This window comes from Prunus mume, linkage group LG2 (assembly GCF_029339155.1).
Source record: "Prunus mume cultivar Tortuosa linkage group LG2, ASM2933915v1, whole genome shotgun sequence".
Lineage (NCBI taxonomy): Eukaryota > Viridiplantae > Streptophyta > Magnoliopsida > Rosales > Rosaceae > Prunus > Prunus mume.
This window is the reverse complement of record NC_142699.1, coordinates 3463156-3470557: the sequence shown is the minus strand read 5'-3', so window position 1 is coordinate 3470557 and position 7402 is coordinate 3463156. Positions and strand designations below refer to the sequence as shown.

General features: G+C 39.3%; 1 pseudogene; it reads right to left on the bottom strand.

Annotated features, from left to right (window-relative positions):
* Positions 1–3011: 3011 nt before the first annotated feature.
* LOC148919437 (putative disease resistance protein RGA1) lies at positions 3012–6020 on the bottom strand (annotated as a pseudogene).
* Between the last annotated feature and the right edge of the window lie 1382 nt (positions 6021–7402).

Genomic DNA, 7402 nt, shown 5'->3' with positions numbered 1-7402 from the left:
AATACAACATCCCTTGATAAGAGTAGTTTTCTAGTGATAGGATCAAACACTCTATAACCCTTTCACATGTTGCATATCCGACAAAAACTCCTTGTGCTTTTGGCATCCAATTTCTGTCTATTCTCCTCTGGTTTATGCACGAAACACACACTGCCAAACACTTTTAAATGAGCAACACCTGGTTTTCTGGTGCTATAGGCCTCAAAAGGAGTCTTATCCCTAAGAGCCTTAGTAGGACATCTATTCAAGATGTACACTGCTGTGTGGACAGCTTCTGCCCATAGATAATAGGGCAGCTCCTTCTCATGCAACATAGCCTTAGCCATCTCTACCACAGTCCTATTTTTTCTCTCTACCACTCCATTTTGCTGGGGTGTGTAAGCCATGGAGAATTGTCTTTGAATCTCTGCATCTTCACATAGTTTATTGAATTCACTAGAAGTGAACTCACCCCCTCTATCACTTCGAACACATTTCACTTTGTAACCACTTTGCAACTTCACCATAGACTTGAATTTTCAAAAACAATTTAGTGCATCCGACTTGTATCTCAAGAAGTAGACCCAAATCATCCTTGTAAAATCATCTATGAGTAACATGAAATATTTGTTACCTCATAGAGATTCATTTTGCATTGGTCCACACAAGTCCATGTGTATAAGTTCAAGAGGTGTACTAGCTCTCCATGCTTGATCTTTAGGAAACCACTCTGTGTGTTGTTTTCCTAATTGGCAGCCTTCACACACTTCATTTACAGTTTCCAAATGTGGCAGCCCATGTACCATCTCTTTTTCCTTGAGTTGGTTTAGGCCTTTCAAGTGTAAATGACCCATTCTTTTATGCCAAACCCAAGTAGAGTTGACTACACCAGCTCTTAGTGCAACAAAATCATTTGAGGGTAATGATAATGGATAACATCTATTCTTTCTCATTTCCACCTTCATAACAAGGTTCTCAAGAGAAGAACTATCATAGATGCTGCACATGCTGCTTCCAAATACCAAATGATAACCATGTTCATCCATTTGGCCCACACTCAAGAGATTTTCTCTCAAACCAGGCAGATACATGACCTCTCTGATATACTTTGCACCAGAGTTTGTGTCAAGCACCAAAGTGCCCATGCCGGCTATACTTACAAGCTCCCCTGTTGGCATTTGCACCTTGCCTGTGACTTTTGAGTTTATGTCAATTAACAGCTCCTTCTTCCCAAATATGTGGTTACTGCAGCCACTGTCTACATACCATTCTCCATTTTCACCCTTTGAAATTGCACATTTGCAAAAAACAGATTCCTCTTACTTCTACTTGGCTTGCATTATTTGTCATCCGCTTTGTTTGCAGTGCAGTCTCTGGCCCAATGTCCAAATCTATCACACTTATAGCACTTGGATTGACCCTTATATCTGCATTCTCCATAGTGAAATTTAGAGCAGACTTTGCATTGAGGCTTCACCCCATCTTGCTGCACAGAATGTGATCCATTTGAAGTCTGTCCACCCACTTCTGTGGCTTCTATCTAGACTCCCATGGTTTGTTGTTAGGCTTCCAACTCTTCGAGACTTGGTAACCAGACTGAGCATTATTCTTGTTCTGCCCCTTTTGATCGATTGATAAAGAACCAAATGCTTTCTCAGCTATGTCCACATTATGCATGTCAAAATGTTGCTCTTGACTCTTCAATATTGCAATAACCTCCTGCAATTCAATGGTCTCCAAACTCTTTGTATTTTCAATCACCAAACAGATGGGATCATAAACTCTACTAAGACTGATTAACACCTTTTGAACCAGCCTCTCGTTTGATAACACCTCTCCAAATGTTTTCATTTGATTTATCAATTCATTTAATCGAGTAAGATATGCAGTAAGTTGTTCACCTTCACGCATCCTCATATACTCAAATTCTCGTCTAAGATTCTGAAGCTTTGCAGATCTAACCTGATCACCTCCATGATATTCACCGTAGAGCAGAGTCCAAGCCATTTTTGCTGAATCGGCATTTGCAATCCGAGGGAAGATCCGATCGAGACGCTTTTGTATGATGCCTGCCTTTGCATCCTTCATGAGCACAGCACACATCTCGCTTCAGCTTCTTCCTCCGATGATTCTTCAACTTTCTTGGTCTTCATCTTCGAATCAAGAGACTGGAATCCCCTTTTCTACTGCACAGCCCAAGAGATTTGAAGATTGTCACCATCTTGATCCTCCGAACTCGTAGTTCTCACCGGAAAAGATCGGAGTTCATACCTCGAACTTCCGATCCAGCCATCGTTTGTCCGAATCTCAGCAGCTTGCTTCTCTTCTTCGATGCTCACCGAGCTCGATTTTAGCTCGTGACCTTCACGCACGCCCAGATCAAGACACCGAAACCTGGCTCTGAGGCCATGTTAGAGTTTTGTATAGGTTTTGAAGAAGAAGAGAAAAACAATATGCAAGAGAAAACCGAGAGCTTAGCTAAAACAAAACTTCTGTATTTTTGTATTGTATGCTCTAAAAACTTTCGGGCAAGCACAATGTGTGCTATATGATCATAGAGAAATAGCTGGATTCTCTTACATCACTTGAATCACAGCCTTACATTCAAAACGCCTTCTAAGATCTTTACACGTGGCTATAGCCACTTAACACTAACTGACGCCTCACACTTGCCTATTTTAGAGACTAAGTGAATACACCATTTCAGCTTAGGGACTTTAATCACACTCTCATCACCACCACTTATATTTCAACATTTTGAAGAGGAAGTCCGCAGTGCTTTTAGTAAAGGGCAATCTATAATTGTTAACTCGTAAAGGCATGGCATGATTGTAATTTAATCCTCTTCGTCCACTCTTCCACGCCTTCCCACTCTTCCCAATTCCACATGATGTGAAAGCGGAGTTGTTTCAATTTTGGGAATAATATCGTGGGTGGTGATCTGATTTTTTTTTTTTTTTTTTTTTTTTTGAAGTTGGAAATCAATACCAAGGCGCAAAAAGCGCAAGCAAATACGTAAGCAGTGAGTCCAATTAGGAGGGGACTACAAGCACGCATACATCACAACCAAAGACCAATTAAGATACAAGATAAAGCAGAAATGCCAGATAAAGAAAAGAAACAGACGGTGCCATAGATGGGCAGAGGACGTCGAAATCTAATCTAGCATTCCTCAAGTGCTGTGAATTGGGGGGCAAGGAAGACCATCTTTGTCCAAGATTCCAATCAAAGAGGATGGGGGTCGGTTGACACAAATAGAAAGGCTCATCCTCGACAAAGCTAACTTGGCTAAGTGATCTGCTGCCAAGTTTACGGTCCTAGGGACCCATGACCAGTTACAATCTCGAAAGGTAGAGCAAGAGTTCCTGATGCTACGAAGGATTGGATAGAGCTGCCACCTACCTCTTGGGATTGAACGATTTAGGCAAGATATGGCCTCCTTGGAATCAGATTCAATGACTACTCTAGTGTGCCCTTGTTGGATGGCAAAATTACACCCTTCCATAATAGCCAGAGTCTCCGCTTCCCAAAAATTCAACACCGACCTTTCTCACTCCTTTCATCTCGGCTAGGGTCAGTCTTTCAAGGCACTCCAATTTCCCAAGAGGCCAAAGTTCACACGCTGTCCCTTCAGAAACAGTGAGGAATCTCAAATTGTGTAAAGACTGAATCCAATTGGGCCACGCGGTTAATTCATTACCAATAATTTGTAAAGATTCCAAATCTGGGTGCGGTCGTAAGGCATTCAGTATTTCTACACTACTACTATTGTTCGGCAGCCATCTAAAATCAACGGTGAGATGAAATAGCTTTTTGTCCCACAATTGTGCTTTCTCAACCTCGCTCTTATCTGTCGCATCCCCCACAAGTTGTATTTCCAGACTTCCCTCAAGGTTCAACTTTCTCAGATCCCCAATTTGGAATGCTTCATCGTTGTTGCCATCACAGTGACACAAATCTAGTGTTTGTAAACTTGTTAATCTCCCTATCCCTTCGGGGAACGACGACAGACGCCAACACCCTTCAACATAGAGATGCTTTAAGTTAATCAAGTTTCCCATGTTTTCAGGCAATTTTTTAAGTTCAGAGCACCACACAAGGCACAAGGTTGACAAATTGTACAAACCACAAATAGTGTCCGGTAATTTCTCCAAATCTTAATTGCCAGACAAATCAATATGCCTCAAATGTATCAATTCACCAATCTCCTCTGGGAGTTCTTTGATGGAATTACCTCTCAAATTTAATGTCCTAAGACATTTCAATTGTAAAATTAAATTTGGGTCTATGATAGTAATTCTTGAATCAAAAGTTGCGAACGTGCGAAGATTATTGCAATTGTAAGATGAGATAGAAATTGGAAGTAGACCTTCATGAACATATCTCATGGTCAAATGACGAATCTTATCACCCAATAACTTTGATTCGCTAGTAGTACACTCTGCGTGATCCATAATCAAACACTCATCCTTGGTGAGAAATTGCACAAAGTCATGCACAATATCATGCATTTTGCAATTTGTAATTGTACCAGTATACGGATCTTTCTCAAAATCTTGGAAAAATGATCGGGCCACTAAGTTGTCAAAAATTGCATCACCCGTTGTCCCCTTTTCTTTATTTCCTTTCACAATAACATAGTCTTGTGCCATCCAAAGTTTAATCAAATCATCTCGTCCAAACTTGTAATCTTTAGGAAAAGTAGAACAGTATAAAAGGCAAGATTTAATTGTTGGGGCCAAATCATTATAACTTAGGAATAGGGGTTGGAAAACTTCTTGCTCGACCTTCTCTAGATCCCATATCTTACTATTCAAAACTTCTTTCCATTCTCCCATTTTTGTCTTATTCTGCATGAGACTACCTAAAGTCTTTGCAGCAAGAGGCAAACCTTTACACTTCTTTACAATTTCCTTACTAATATCTCCAAACTCGTGTACATCCCTATCCGAAAGGGCCATGTGATTGAAGATTGACAAACAATATTCATCATTCAACTCTCCCAGATTGATCATGTTTCTTGTTGCTCTCATCATTTTAGCAACCTCATGTTTTCTTGTGGTCACCAATATTCTGTTGCCTTTAGCACCATTTTGGATTAATGGTACCTTTAATTGTTCCCACTTTTTAGGATCATCGGTCCATACATCATCCAGGACAAGGAGAAACCTTTTGCCCTGGATGGATTCAGACATACATTGCAAGACCTCATCCAACTCATTTGAATTTGGGGCGTTTTTACCAATAATGGCTTTGGCAATCTTAATCTCATCAAAAGGGTCTGAAACACAAACCCATTTCCTCAAAACAAAGTGGGTTTTGACTCGGTCATCATTATAGGCTAGTTGGGTTAAAGTTGTTTTTCCCATGCCTCCCATCCCTACAATAGGGATGATAAGGAGCCCCTTCCCTTCCGCACTACTATCACTCAACAAGTTTGTTATCAAAGCCTTTTTTTCATTTTCTCGACCAAATATCTCAGATATATCGACAAAAGATGCAGTTTGAGGTCGTTGTGGTTGTTGAGGTTGTTGAATGCCTAATTCTTTGCTTAGAAACTGGTACTTTTTTCTTTCCTCATAAATCTCAGTTAACTTATCATTCAGATATTTTATTTTCAGAGCAATGTCACGGCGAAGAAACACCCGACTGACTTTGCCAAAACAAAAACAACGGGAGAAACTAGAGAAACGTACCTTCTTCTTTGAAACAAGAGCATTTGGATCACCTTCGCTTTCTTGCTTCTCAACTTGTTGTTTGAGAATGTCTGTGTTCCACTCATCCAGCACATCCACCATCTGGTAGGATATATCTTTGAGCTCATCCAACCAGATTTTGACAGCTTGTTCCGTCACTTGGCTGTTGCTCTGCATCATCAAGCACAGCTTAATAACCTCGGAGAGTCCGAGTGAATTTCTCAACATCTTCCTTAACGTTCAAAACAAGTTTCACCCCTCCTTCTATGTATTCATAGGTTGTCGAGGCCAAACGTTCTAGCAGCACGGAAATGAGCCCATCAGCCATTATTTTGAGCTTTAGAAAATGGAAAAAGGAGACAGGAAAGTGATATCAAGAAGAAAGAAATGCTGGATATGGTATAGTGCTATTATTGCATGTCTTGTATATCCAGTTCATATAAAAAAGGAGAGTAAATGGTCAAAATCCGAGTCAAAACAAAAACCTCGAAGCCATCTCTGGTTTGATGGATTTTTCTACTTCCGTTAAAGTTGGCTTTGTCTAAGCGTGGGGAGGAGGAACCGAGAAAAAATAGTTAAGTAATTCTGGTAGTGCTGGCACAATTAGAAAAGAGATTTATAACTAAGTAATTTTGGGCTGTTGGGTGACAAGTACACGTGCTTACCCCATTACCCAAGGGATTAAAATAATTTCATGGACAAAAATAATGTCGAAATCTGTGTTTGCTTTTTCTTTTTTAATATAAAAACCTGATTTGAAACAAAGTAAAATATAAAAAAGCTCATTTAATAAAGCTCATTTAGTTGTATTTTCAGTATAAATTGGTAAAGCCCATGTGACTCGTGAGGCAGCAGTCATGTGACTCGTGTCCTTTCTTGACCTTTATTTACTTAAGGGAGTTTCTTTTAGAGCCACTTGTTGAACTTTATATGTCATTTAGGAGGCCTTTCATTGATGGATAATTGTGTTGAAATTTAATTATATACCAATCATGGACATAGTCTTATAAAGAAATATCATATCATTTAAAAATTATGAACACATTCAAAAAAACCCAAAAATCGATAGCTATGTATTTTTTAATTTAATTAATAAAATAAAATACCTTTACTACCCTTTTAACATAAACTTGGAATTATAATCCCTTTATTTGGCATTGAAGCCAATTCAGAATTCATTTCATGAGCTTCAGTCTCTCATCTTCATCTTCAACCCCAATTTTCAGTTTTTGTTCTTCCATTTCTTGTTTTGAAATCATCTTTCTCTTTGGACTTTTTGGATTGTGCGGATGTCTATGTCTCCTCTCCATTGCCGGCTCTAACACTTTTTCAAGGGAACAAGCCTTGGCTCGCCAAATCAAATCATCTCGATCTTTCCAAGTTCGATCTCATATACTTTCTTCTTCATCTTTTTGTTTTTGCTTGTAGATTTGTGGACGAAGGTATGAGATTGAGATTATGGTGGCATTTTACAGTGATATCAAAGGAACCTCGATCTTGATCTGGACAAGTCCTCTCAGTCGAAACGACAGTCGAGGACCTTGCCGGTTGTTCCAAAATACTGCACAATGCCAGCGACAGTTGTGGAGGAAGACGAGGACTTCTATGATAGAATATTAATAAAATAGTTCTATGACAAAGTATTAACAATATACTTATATGACAGAGTATTAACATGTACTTCTATGACATAATAGTATTAATAAGATAGTTCTATGACATAGTAT